Source organism: Monodelphis domestica, chromosome 1 (assembly GCF_027887165.1).
Source record: "Monodelphis domestica isolate mMonDom1 chromosome 1, mMonDom1.pri, whole genome shotgun sequence".
In the NCBI taxonomy this organism is placed as follows: Eukaryota; Metazoa; Chordata; class Mammalia; order Didelphimorphia; family Didelphidae; genus Monodelphis; species Monodelphis domestica.
Window position 1 is genome coordinate 111,363,382 of NC_077227.1, and position 14,264 is coordinate 111,377,645.

The window sequence follows — 14,264 nt, forward strand, 5'->3', positions numbered from 1 at the left end:
TCAAAATCCTGCCATGTCTTCACCATGTGGTCTTCATATATTGCTGTGGTCAGAAATAAATTCATCTGGTGGCCAGCTTTCTGGCAAGGACATCTGTGAACTGGGGCTCATTCAAAGATAAGTGACGCCCTCCCTTATAGAATCCCTCTCTTCTTTCAAGACCAGAAGCAAGCATCACCTTCTGTGCAAAGCATTTCTTTTTTTCAAAAATTATTTCTTTATTTATTTTTAATATTTTTCCATGGTTACATGATTCATGTTCTCTCCCTCTCCTCTTCCCTCCCTCCTCCCATAATTTGCAAGCAATTCCACTGGGTTATGCATGTATTATGCGTGAAGCATTTTTTGATCCTGAAACTGCTCATTCTTTCCCTTAAAATGACTTTGCACGAAACTATGTTGTATTTCTTTATTGTGTTTATGAGAGAGCTGGTGGCACAGTGGATAGAACACTGCATATGGAGTCAGGAAAACCCAGATTAAAATCTGACCTCAGTCACTTAAAAGCTATGTGATCCTGGGCAAATCATTTAACCTGTCTGCCTCGGTTTCCTCATCTGTAAAATGGGGATAATTACAGCACCTTATTGTGGGAATAAAATAAAATATTTATAAGTTGCTTAGCACAGTGCCTGGCACATAGTAGGTATTTAATAAATGCTAATTCCAGCCCCCTTCCCTTATTTGGGTTAATTCTGTATATCCTTTTATGTGTGCTTGTTGACACTATTAGAATATAAGCTTCTTGATAATAAAGACTGTTTGATACAGTATATTTGTGCTCCCAGAACCTAGCACAGTGCCTTGTATCTAGTAGGTGCTTAATAAATGTTTGCTACTTAACTGAAAAAATACATTTATATGTCTGGATCCAAAAGTTCTCATCTTAGTAGACTTTTCTGAGACGTAGCTAGGTGGTACAGTGGATAGAGAGCCTTGAGACTAGTGTCAGATAGACTCATTTTCCTGAGTTCAGGTCTGGTCCCAAATACTTACTGATTGTGTGACCTTGGACAAGTCTCTTACCCCTATTTGCCTTAGTTTCCTCATCTGAAAAGTGAATTAGAGAAGGAAAAGGAAAATTTCTCCATTTTCTCTGCCAAGACCCAAACAGAGTCACAAAAAGTCAGACGAGACTGAAAATGACTGAACAACAATAAGACTTGTCAGAATGCAGGACCACTGGCATAGCTCCTAAGAATCTAAGATCACCTCTGTGCCACAGGGACATCTAAATAGGACCTTAGTGGAGGATTCATTTACTCATTCATTGAAGATTCATTGAGTGCCTATCCCACACAATGCACTGTGCGAGATAATATTCCGACAGGTTCCTTTAGTGCCCCAGGGAGGGCAGGGACCACTCTTTACTACTTCTTATCTCTTAGACAGTCCTTAGGACAAAGCTGGACACAGAGTAGGTGCTTCATAAAGATCCCATGATCTTCACTTGAAGGTTCAAAGATGGCTGTGGTCAGAGATTGTCCTGGACCACTGTTAGAGGAAAAAGTTCCTTTTTCCCCCTCCCAACCTGACCCCAACCAGAAGCAGCTTTATTTTCTCATTGAAGAAAATGTAATGGAGACTCCCTCTATGTTTATGGTTTAGAGGAGAACATTAGAGAATTACCATGGTTACAGGCCTGATTCTGCCTTCATTCGGGGACCAGAGGGAAATTGAGGAAGGCACAAAGCAAGAGCGGCTCACACAGCTCAGGCAGGAATAATAATAATAAAAAAAAGTTTACAACAGAGGAAAAATTGCTTCTCAAATAGCAAGGGGGAAACGCCAAGTTTGATAAGATTGTTGCACAGACTCTCGGCTCGGTTGTTTCTGGTTCCATTCTCCTTCCCCCACCCCATTATTATTTAAGGTTATATTAAATCAATAAGGGAATAAAAGACAGAAATGCTACTTCCTCTGGGCAGCTTTGGCCAGATGCCCAGGCCTGGACACTAGACACTTAGCCTACCAAGTCCCTGATCTAAGACTGTCTCTATACAATGCAGGGTAAACAAGTTAAGCAGGTCCTGCCTACTAGATAGAACATAACAGAGTAGAGAAGCACATGTTTATACATATGCATATATACAGTATATGTAGATAGAGAACATATATACACACATATATGCAACTCTATGAAATTATTCATGAATAAACCCATCAAATTGAGTAGTATGTTTGATAGGATTAGCTAAATTGTGGGCTTCACAATAGAAAAGATTGTGTCTTCTATAATATCTTTCCTGACACTAAGCACGGTTCTCTCTAGTGGTCTGCACATAGTAGGTACCTAAGGCATGCTGTTTGAATTAACTGAATTGGAAGTGAATACAAAGAAGGTGGTAAGATGAGAGGATCGAGTAAAATAGCAGAGAGCTACTGTTTTTTTAAACCCTTGCCTTTTGACTTGGTATCATTCCTAAGACAGAAGAACAGCAAGGGCAAAACAACTGGAGTTAAGTGATATAAGAAAGTTAAAGATGAATAAAACCTATGAATAAAATAGTCCCTGCCCTAAAGAAGCTTAACAGCAGGTAAGGAAGACATATACATGAAAAGATAACTGATAATTTTTTAAGTAAACCAACTCTGAAAAAGATCTCAGTATGTGTTAAGGACCAATTGGTTGATGCAAACAATCCTTGTGAGACAAAATAGATTTCCAAGGAGGGATTGGTTAGGTTAGCAAAAACTGGATTGATTAGAGCCATCTTCATGGAAGAAAAGGAAAGACTTGAGTTGGACTTAGAAAATGAACTTGGAAATTACTCCACCCTAATTAGACATACTGTAGGGGAAGAAAGTTGTAAACTCCTGATTGAACAATGAAAGTACTTAACTCATACCTTATAGAGAAGCTAAAACTTAAACTGTCTATTTTTAGATCTAATACAAAACTATGTTAAGTACCTATAAAGGTTAAATTAATCACAAAAAGGTCAAGTAACTCACGAAAGGTAAGCTTAACAAAGAAGTGTGAAGTATCTCAGAAGATATAATCTAACCAGAGAAGGTGAGAACTAAAGGGTGGACAGTCCTGGAGAAAATCTAATCAAAGAAGGTTTTACTAAAGAATAGGTAGTCCTGGAAAAAGCATCTACTGTGATTGGTAGACATGAAAATTTAGGGGAGGTGACATAAGAGAAAATTTCTTTAAAAGGAGGCTAAAAAGTCAGTTAAGGCAATTGAATTCAGTTCAGCAATTGAATTCAGTTCAGAGTGCAATTAGATTCCGAGTTGAGTTCAGTTCAGGACTCAGCCTGGAGGATCTTTCTCAGACAGCTTCCTGGAGATGGTCTCATGGTGAGTGATAAGACTGACTCCCTTTCCCTTGGGCTCAAGGAGGCCACTTTGGCCAAGGCCTTTAACTACTGCCTGACTCAGCCTGAGATGGAGCAGTTTAAATTAACTCTTTTTTTCTCTCTCTTTTCCGTAATTCTTTCTCTCTATATTAATTAAATCACCATAATTTCCAGCTGACTTGGGTATTTTATTATTTGGGAATTTTCTCTAGTGACCAAATTAAATGGATTTCAAGTCACAACACTAAAATTATTTTACAGTAGGTAGGATTTGGACAGGTAGAAAATAGTGGAGAAGTTATTCTAGGCAGGGGAAACGGTATGAATAAAGGTGAAAAAACAGAAGCTTTTCAGGAGTCAGTGAGCACACCTGTCTGATTAAAAGGTGAAGTGTTTGTTTTTCCTGATGTACAAAAAATGGAGTAACTTCTATTAACTGCTTCATAAAAAAAATGCCAAATATGTATGTTAGGCAGCAAATGAGATTACTCACAAGCGAGGCACAAATACTGGAATGATGAGAATATCAGTAGTCTTTTCAACTTGGAGAGGCTCTCTTAGAGGGAAATGAAGCTTGTAACTACAACCCTAGGATCTAGAGCTGAAATTTTAAGTATTTCCAAGGCCTTCCAACCCTTCCCCAACTTCTGTTATGCCCTTGTCCTCCAAATATATTATCCAGTCCCAACTTAACACTTTCTCCCAAAAGTTTTCCCTGCATTACAGATTTCAAAAGCCCCAGATGGACTACTCCAAAGCAATTCCTGGGGTACCTACCATCAGTTTCAGGGAGGAATGAGGAAACTGATGGCTGATCCAGGAAACAAGATTAGGAACCAGATAGAGCCAGGGAGTCAAGCTACAGAGAAGTAAGACATGGGTGGAATCAAGAAAGCAAGGGCTATCTGCTTATGATTAGATTCAGAATTAAAAAGAGAAAGTATGTCCTGGTTGGGCAAAACAAATTCTATTGTATTAAATATGTTTGGGGGCATGGGGGAGGGGGAAGCTAGCTTTCTCCATCAGATATATCCTACCAAGAGATAGGTAGGTTGATCCTGAGGACAGTGTATGTAATTGAAGGTCCTAGACCCTTTGGGGGTAGGAAGTCTCAGGAAAGGGAGTATGACCATAAGGGAAAGTGAACCCCAGGGAGAGGGGAATCACAGTAATGGTGTGGCAGCCCTCCCCATCCCAACCTCAGGTCAATCAAAGGAAATTGTGTTATACACCATAGGGTAGTGGGTTAAAATACTCCTTCAGGAAGGAAGCATGCCCCTCCTTGCCCTGGAACAAAGCTACAATTGCCCCATCTTGGTTACAGTTTCCAGGTCAATTAACATACCTAGAGTTATGTTCTGAGGGTAATTCTTACCCTGTCAGTCAATGTTTCTGTCCCACAGCTAATTGTTTTCCTTCTCCTCAGGACTCCTACAACATACGACCCAATTTAGATCTTGATTATATGGTGTCTTGTACTGTTCCACCTGAATTCATTTTCTCCCCAAGTATAGTGAGTTTTTTCATGGTAGGGAATGTGTCTTCTTATTCTCCTGTCACCTTCTCCTATTCCCCAATATTAAGAATAGAATTAGTTCTCTCTAAAGACCTAACTGATGAAAGGATTGATTGGCCAAGTGGGCACCAAGGACTTGCATCCAGGAGACTTTGCTCAGGGGACCTACCAGGAAGCAAAAGGGCAGTGGAGGGATTGATTCCTATGCACTGGGAAAGTTACTCTCCAATAACCCACTGCATCCCCCAAAAGTCTACCCAGCCCCATGTACCTTCCTTGCACGTCTGCCTTGAATCTCTCTGCAGCCACCATTCTCTGCCACATCCCAAGCCTGGCAGCCTGGATGGGCTCCATTCACAGGTATGGGGAAGGAGGCTGATTCACTTTCTCACTTGTGTATAATGTGCAAGTTAATGCTATAAAAACAACTCACTCAATGGCTCGTCCCCAACAGTTCTGCAGGCGCCATCCGCTGCCTCATTAATGTCATCTCCTGACAGGACCTATGTAGACATTCCCAGAGCTCCCTCAGGGCCCAGAGAGACCATAACCCCTCTCCAGCCAGCAATCTCATCTCCCTCAGGAGGCTCCAAATGAATTTAGAAAGAGACAGATCCACCTCAGTGCACCCCTAGAGGCTTAATTTTGTTAATCACCGAGGGGGAAACAAGTTCTTTCTAGATGAAACTGTGGGCAAGAAAAATTTCTGACTTTTTCCTCCTCAACCTCTCTATTTTAATAATAATAATAATTGAATTTACAAAACACATCTAGGCTTGCAAAGTGCTTTACAAATATTTCATTTTCTCCTCAGGGCAACTCTGAGAGGTAGATGTTTCTATTGTTCCCATTTCACAGATGGAGAAACTGAGAATGGTAGAAATAAGTGACTTGTCCAGGATCATACAACTAAAAAAGTAAGTAGGACTGGATTTGAAATCAGGTCTTCCTGGCTTCAGGTTTAGTATATCTACCCATCAACAAGCTGCCTATATATATACTCCTTCCTCCCCAGCCTTGCCAAAACCTTTATGGCTTTCCCCATCTCTTTGTCCTACTTATGCTGAAACTTGTTGTCTGGAATGCTCTCTCTTATCCTTTACCTATTCAAATTGAAACTCTTTTCACGGCACAACTGGAGCCCTCACCCCCTCCAGGAAGTATTCCTTTGATAAGCACAGGACCAGAGAGATCCCTGCATCCTCTGAACTCCAACAACACTTGCTTTCCATAAAACTCATTTTAGTACATAATTACACACTGTTTCTTATTTGGGGTTTATATGTTGGATATTTCTTCCCTACCTAGAGCATAAGCTATTAAGGACATGGACAAAATCTTTTATGTTTCAAATCCTCCATAACCCAAGGCATACAGTAACTACTTAGCAAATATGTTGAGATGTTGTTGTTGTTTGAAACGTCTAATTAATTCAGGAGAAGGGGCTGTGTAGGAGTCTGATATTACTTTGAAAGGTACTGTATATTTTAAATTAAGATGTAAACTGATTCTAAGGAAAAACAAGAAGTTAATAAAAAGTTTATCCTTCCCAGTAAGCCAGAATTATACAATCCTACATAATGATGTCCCAAGCTATACTATTTAATTCTCTAGAAATAAAATTTGAGGGGGCAGAGGAGAAAGCAGTGAATGTCATGTGAATTTTGTTTTTCACTTGAAGTATAAACTCTCAAAGGCCAGTAATAATGTCTTAAATGGCTTCATGATACATTCTTAGTGTAGTATTACTGCTAACCCCAGTGGGCATCCTTTCTTTCTAGATGAAGAAAGAGCCAAAGTAAATGAGACATCCGTTTATCTATAAACTCATGGGTAATTTTGCCCAATATGAAAAACTGGGACATTTATGATCCTTCCTGACACAAAGAACTAAATATTCTTTGGAAACCTTTTGCTCCTCTAGCTTGTTGCACTTACCCAGGCAATAAAAGGAACTTCACAATCTGGTAGTCCCCAAGGATAGCCACCAGTGCCCCCTTACAAGTACTCAGGCTCATAAGGCTCAAATGATAGAATAGTTTTAATCATAAATGAATGAAAATAGTCTTTTCATCCAGGCTCATAGAAAGGATTGACACCTTTCAACTTTTCAGAGACCTGTCCAGACTCTATGACTTTTAATACCGATCCAATCTAATCCTGACAAGGTCCGAACCTTAGCATGAAGGTTTCTTTCTGTCCCCTTCAATCTGTACTGTTTCTGGTCCCTACTAGCTCTCATTTTCTATCTGACAGGTACTACTAGTAACTCCTTCTTGTCACTGCAAGTAGTAGTTCCTACCTCTCATTTGGTCTCCTCAGCTCATGCTCACTTAACTCTGATATTAGGGAGTATTTCTCTCCTCCAGAAGATGGAACTTATTACCTTTTCCCAGAGGATTAGTTTTCTAACCCTGACCTACGTAGAGGCAAGTTACCAACTAGGTTTTGATAGCAAAAAAATACCTCAACTCCATTGTTTTTTAAACCTTATTTTTGTGCAGTTCTCAAAGTCCCAATCCTCACATGGGAGGATTCAAAGGGGCTGTTAGGACCCATCACATAAGTCATCTTTTACATATTCTCTTGCCCAGAATTTTGGTACTAGATCTCCCACTTGTGTTAAAATTTACTCCAATATAAAATTTCTGAACTATACCCTATTCTCTTCCCAACTGTCCCAGTGTCTCTCATTCTCCTCTGGGACAGTTGGGCTACATTATTCAAATTGCTAGAGATGCTCACAGGTTCATCCAGAAAATGGGAATGTGGGTAACACCAGCTCTTCTTGGCATGAGTGGCCATATGCTGGGAAGAAGGGATTTATACCTCCTGCTTTGTATAAAAAGCAACCCTTGTCTTCTCATTCACCTGCCAGAGCTCAAGGAACTCTCTAAGTTCATCTCATTGTCATTTAATTTTGCTATCAGTGTTCATGGATGCTTTTATATTTATTTCATTCCACTATTTGATCTTAAAAGTTAACTACTCTGAGTTAGATTTACATAGCATTTAATTTCTTAGTGTGGAGCTGTGATTTCACCTATGTTGGAAATCCTTGGTGTAGAACTCACCCACCCCACTGTCACCTTCAATAGAGATCAACAACTTATTTCCCCCTGTACTTAGGAGGTTATGTGATTTGTCCATGGTTGCATAGTATGTATTAGAGGCTAAGATAATCTAATTGGAGGAGGATGAATACCTGAGCATTAATGATGGGAAAGGCTTCCAAAAAAGTTCAGAGAATCACTTAGCTCCAAATACAGCATTACTTTGTACATATTTTGAAAGAAGGATAACATCATAAATTTCACATTGTCTCTGCATGGAGCTAAGTGCAAGAATAAGCAATCCCCTATCCCAGTAGTGCCTTCCTTTTTCCAATGTCCAAAGTCATCTCAAAGCCTGAATGTCGGGCATGTAGTTCCTAATGGATTGATTGTTCTGTTTATTTGAATTACCTGATGCTTGCATTTGAAAGGCCTTCACTGGTGCCTAGAACTTGGCCCAAAAGTGAGATTTGATGCATACATACAGATGTCAAGTTTTGGAGCATTTGGATTATTTCCTTTTTCCTTGGGGGTGTCCTCTAAATTCTTCAGATGATTTGTTTGGGAAACTTCAGCAGCACAACCATTGAGAAGCAGGACAGCAAAATAGATGAAGCACTGGATTTGGAATCTGAATACTTGAGTTTATATTCTAACTCCGACACTTATTAGCTGTGTAAACAAGGGTAAGTCAACTGTTCTGAAAATTCACTTCTTCTCTCTAAAGGGGATTATAACTGCACTATCTATCTCATAAGTAAGAAAAGTGTCCTGTCAACCCTGAAGCACTAAGAAATTAGCTTGCTTGACCATGGTTAAGCACTGGGCACCAATCTAAAGGACACGCAAATGACTTTGACCCATCCCTTCTCATTGCCAGTCACTGTTGTGCTCATTATCCAGATGCTGAAGTCAAATCTTCAGGGAGGCTAAGGAAAGAGTTTAGGCTTATGCAGCAAGAGCAAGAATATGAAATGACAGGTCTAGAGTTTCCTGTCCTTCCACTCTACTTGAACCCTCTTATAACTTCTCTGTAAAAATCTGTGAGACTTGGCTATTTTATCCCAAACTTCCAGAAGGTTGAAGGAAGAGGGTTAACCAGCTCATCCCACCTAACCAGGGTTTTCTGGGAAGTCTCTAGGGTGACTTCCTTCCTAATCAGAAGTAATCTCCATCTGACTAAGCTATGTCATTGGAGGCAGCAGTGATCCCTACAGAAAAGAAATTAGCCAGTCACTCAGTGGCATCTGGGTCCCTTTTGCCTGTGATTGGATGATTATTATAATTTTATGTTGAATCACTTAGAGTGATACCCCAAGAATCTAGAATAGGGGAGAGGGCAGAGATATTAATTCCCTAATTCTCCTCAGTTGAGCAGGAGTAGCAGAATAGTAAATATTAATATATAGGGAATGGATCATAGGATAAAAAAGAATTTACAAATGGAAGTGGCCTTAGATTTTATCTAGCCCAATTTGCTCATTTTAGATAAGAAAAGTGAGGCTCTGAGAGGTTGTGACTTCTACAAGGTCACATAGGAGGTGAGTGACAGAATCTGAATTCAAATCCAGGGCCTTTGACTCCACACTAAACTATTTTATTTAAATTGTTTAAAAAACACACACACAAATAGGAGGTCAGCTACTATTCTTGTCGATTCTTGGTACAGAAGGTAGTAGAGGAGTGAGGGTAGAAGAGGATAAAAAAAGAGAATAACGGAGAAGCATTTAATAAAAATGGAAGTCAGTGTGCTGTGTTATTAAGAACACTGGAATGTGAACCAGGAGACTTGGGCCTCTGGCCTATGCATAGCCCTGAAGAAATCACCTCATCACTCTGGGCCTCCATTTATTTATCTGAAAAATGGGAATCATGATACCTCATAGGTTGTAGTAATAATCAAATGAGGATCATTCTCTTCTGTCTCATCTCATGCACTGCCAGGGCTTCACTGATCACCTTAATAAAGATGATTCCCAAATCAGTCAACTTATATTCCTTTCCTCTCCTGAACTCCAATTTTGCCTTTCTAGCTGCCTTTTAGATATTTCTACCGGGATACCCTGCCAGGACCTCAAATTTAATATTTCTACATCTGAACTCATTTAGAGTCAAAGAACCTCTTTTTAACTCCTTGTCCTGCAACTGACTATCTAGGAGACTTTCAGTTAACATATCTGAGTCCCAATTTCCTAATCTATAAAGTTAGGGATTTGATTTAAATAACCTCCATGGTTCTTTCTGGCTCTAAACATGTGTGACCTGATGCCTTCCTTCAATACCAGCCTCCTCTCCCTTTCTTAGTCTCATTCTGATGTCCATCCTGGAACTTCAAAGTTGTCTTTGATGCCTCTGTCTCCTTCATTCATTACCCACATCTAGGTAGTTGCCAAATTCTATTACTTCTGCCTCTATTATATATATTTTTATCTCCCTTCTTATTTCCACTGACTCTGCTACCACTCTTGTCCAAGCCCTCATCACCAAGATCTCATTTGTCCCATTACAATAGTCTTCTCAATGGTTTCTCTGACTCTAGGCTCTTTCTTCTCTAACCTACCCTTAGCACACCTACCAAATTAGTTTTCTTTAATATATATCTCTGATTACATCATTTCTCTCCTTAAAAGCTCTCAGCAGGTTCATATTTTTAATTGAATGAACCATAAACTCCTTTGCCTGGTATTCACAGAGGCTGTCCCCAAAACTGGAATTCATGCCTTCCTTCTCTCCAGATGGACATACCTAGTTCAGTTAGTCCATCTCCCACAAGGCTTCCCCTGAATCCAGCTAAAAGTGGTTTCTGCTTTCTTATATTTCTTTGAGTACTTTACCTAGACCCTCCTGTTGCCCTTATCATATTGAACCTTACATCATACTTATCTGTGTACATGATGCACTTCACAAACATGCACATCCAGCATCTCCAGAGAGCATCAGTTCTTTCACAGCAAAGATCATGTCCTTTCTAATCTTTGTATCCCCAGCCCCAATAGAGTTTCATACATAGTAGGAGCTTAACAAGTGTTCATTTATTGAACAAAATTGAAATAACATTAAGCATGCAAAGCACTACATCGACCTTAAAATGATATATATGCAAAGGTAGGGGTCTCCCACCATCTCGATTATTCACAGAAAGATGAATTGGCTGATTGAATAAATCAATTAAGGGTATAAACTAGGTGAGAACAAGCTCCTTAATCAATTCAGGAGGAATGATCTTTGATTTTAGATGAAGATAGATGATGCCAAGCAGGAAATGCCTTTTAACTGGCTGAAAGAAAGAGATATGCCTCTTAACTATGTGTAGCACAGCAAGTCAATATGGCATCTGGTATTCCAACAACCAATCAAACCCTTGAAAAGAAGCTACTTCAGGTGGGGAGGGGGGAGGGAGACCAGGAGAAATCTGTTTCCCTAACCTACCAAACCACTCAGGCAACTGAAAATTTGGGAGATCCATTGGGGTGGGTGGAGCCAAGATGGCAGCATAGTTATAGGAAAATCATGGAGCTGCTCTGAATTTCCTTCCAAACTAATTAATACAAAGCATCTCAAAAGAACAGAAGTCAAAACCAGAGGAGTAAAGGGGCTCTCCCACTGGATACAGCATGAAAGGCAAGCAGTGAGAGGGGATTCCCACACTATACGGGGGCAAAACTACAAGAGGAAAAATACAGGCTGATTATCCCTCCCCCCTCATCTACCAGCCAGAGCCAGAGCCAGAGCCAGGGCCAGAGAAGTCTCCAAATTCTTGGGGGCTGGCTGAAAGCACCACTTATCCCTGAGGGCTGAGCCCAGTTGTGGCAGTGAGAGTTGAAGCCTAATAGCACAGAGCTCAGTCTCAGCAGCAGGGGAAGCAGTGTGGCCACTGTGGTGGCAACAGCAGCTGGGAAGATAGCCTCAGGGCAAAACGCTTTGAACTACTCTATGCAAAAAACACCACAGATCTACCTGCCCTCACTCAGGCCTCTGACAGGGAAAGGAAGATAGTTCCAAGGCCAACAGAAGCTAAGATAGCAAAGACCACAGACATGCAGAAATCCCAATCTTCCAGCAGGAAAAGAAGTAAACAATAGCAAAAAAAGCTCTTGACCCTGGAAAATTTCTATGGAAAAAAAGAGCAAAATACAGAAGCAACAGAAAAGAGTGAGAAATAAGCAAACATATGCAACCCCCCCCCCCAATAGGAACTGTTCATAAGCTCTAGAGGAACTAAAAAAGGAGTTGAAGAATCAAATAAGAAAGATAGAAGGAAAATGGGGGGGGGAGAGGGAAAAGAAATGAAAGTAATATGAAAAGAAAATAACAGTTTCAAAGACAAAATTGTCTAAATGGAAAAATAGTCACAGAATCAAATGAAGTAATAAGCAAATTGGAGGCTAGAATTGACCTGCTGGAAGCCATGAAAAGCAGGGGAGACCAAACTGAAAAATAAAATCAAAATATTGTAGTTGAAAATCAGTCTTTAAAGACAGAATTGGGCAAGTAGAAGCTAATGATTTCATCAGACAGCAAGAAATAAAACAAAATCAAAAAGAAAAAAAACTAGAAGGAAACATGAAATATCTCACTGAAAAAAAAAAACTGACCTGGAAAACAGACCCAGGAGAAACAATTTGAGAATGATTGGACTACTTGAAAATCATGGCCAAAAAAAAGTCTAGACATCATATTACAAAAAATGTTCTATGAAAACTGCTCTAATATTCTTGAATAAGAGAGCAAAATAGACAGTGCAAGAATCCACAGATCACCCCCTACATTAAATCTCCAATTGACAACTACCAGAAATATTATAGCCAAGTTCAAGAGCTTCTAGGCCAAGGAGAAAATTGCAAGTGGCCAGAAAGAAACAATTCAGATATCATGGAGCCCCAGTCAGGACTACACAGGATCTGGCAGCCTCCACACTAGAGATCCATTAGAGAAAACTACTGGCAACTACAGTTAATGACAATGTACCTAAAGGCTCAATGACTGATCAAAGCATCTGGATTTTATTCTATTCTAACCTTTAGAACCCAGTAGAAAGTTATACTTAAAGGGAACTTCATAAAGACTCCATAAAGTGAAAAAAATATGGAACCCTTCAATCTAATGGACAAAGTCCTGAGAGCTCAGGCCTTTGAGGGGCCTCTGAAGGAATGCAACAGCTTCCTCTAGTTATTCTACTTGTATATACAGTAAGACTCTGCTATGCATTTCATTCCTAGACTCTTCCTCTTAAAACAGGTTTCCCATAATCCTCTACAATCTTTTGGACACAAAGTTCATAGCTGAAATACCTTGAGGTCAGTTATCCCTTTGCTATATCAGTGCTTTACCATCACTGCACTTTAAATTTATGCCTGCCCTCCCCAAGTATGTTGTGTGTATTTGTGGGTGACTAGATTTCTGGAGAATTTTTCTTTCTAACAGCTCTTTTTATATATCATCACAAACCCTTTCCTACAAACTTATTGAAGCTATTGGCTGATAGTAGTAGGGGACAGGCTGATTAGAAACCTCAGCAATGTTCAAGGTTACTCCTACAAAAATCTAGAGTAGTAGTAATTGTTTTCTGGGTACTCAGACCCTCAGTATGAATGGAAGTTGGCAAAGCAGGTGTGGAAGGCATGTCACATATAAATACAAATAACTTGTATTTTATTATCCCTAAAGTTTCTTCTAGCTTTAATATTCTATGATACTATGCTAGTGTTATTGTCCATCTCAAAGCATTTTAAAAGAGCAATCTAGAGACAGAAATGCTTAAACCATAAATTGAATCAGTAATTGTGGAATTTCAGGCATTAATGGAATATATACCTCAATGCAAAGAAGTCTTTCCCATCACTTCTGTAAGGAAGAGATTCCTTCTCTGCTACAGGAGACAACTAGAAACCTAAGAGATCGGGTAAATAATTATTTTACTAAATAGAGACACAAATGGGCACACACAATCTCCCCCCCCCACCTCTCTCTCTCTCTCTCACTATAGGGCTATCCTTACATACTCCTTGCCTTTATAAGGCTGATTTGACTTCTAGTTCAATTCCCCCTAAGTGGGGGAAGGATTCAAATCAAGTTGCACAGGGTCAAATCATAATACAGCCTTTCACGAAGCAATCAATCAATAATACTTATTAAGTACCTACAATATACTAGATGGACTATTTTAAAATAGCAAAGATGAAACCATCCTTCTTAAGCTTACATTCTATCCAGGAAAATAAATCAAATCTATACAAGTTCAAAATATATGTGAAGTAAATTCAAAGTAGTTGGGAGAGGGGGAAGGTGCTTTCTTCTGGGAGGATCAGGAAAGACCTCATGTAGAAGGGAAGCACTTGAGCTTAGCTTCAAAGGAATGGAAGAGACTCTAAGAAGGGAGTATATTTCAAG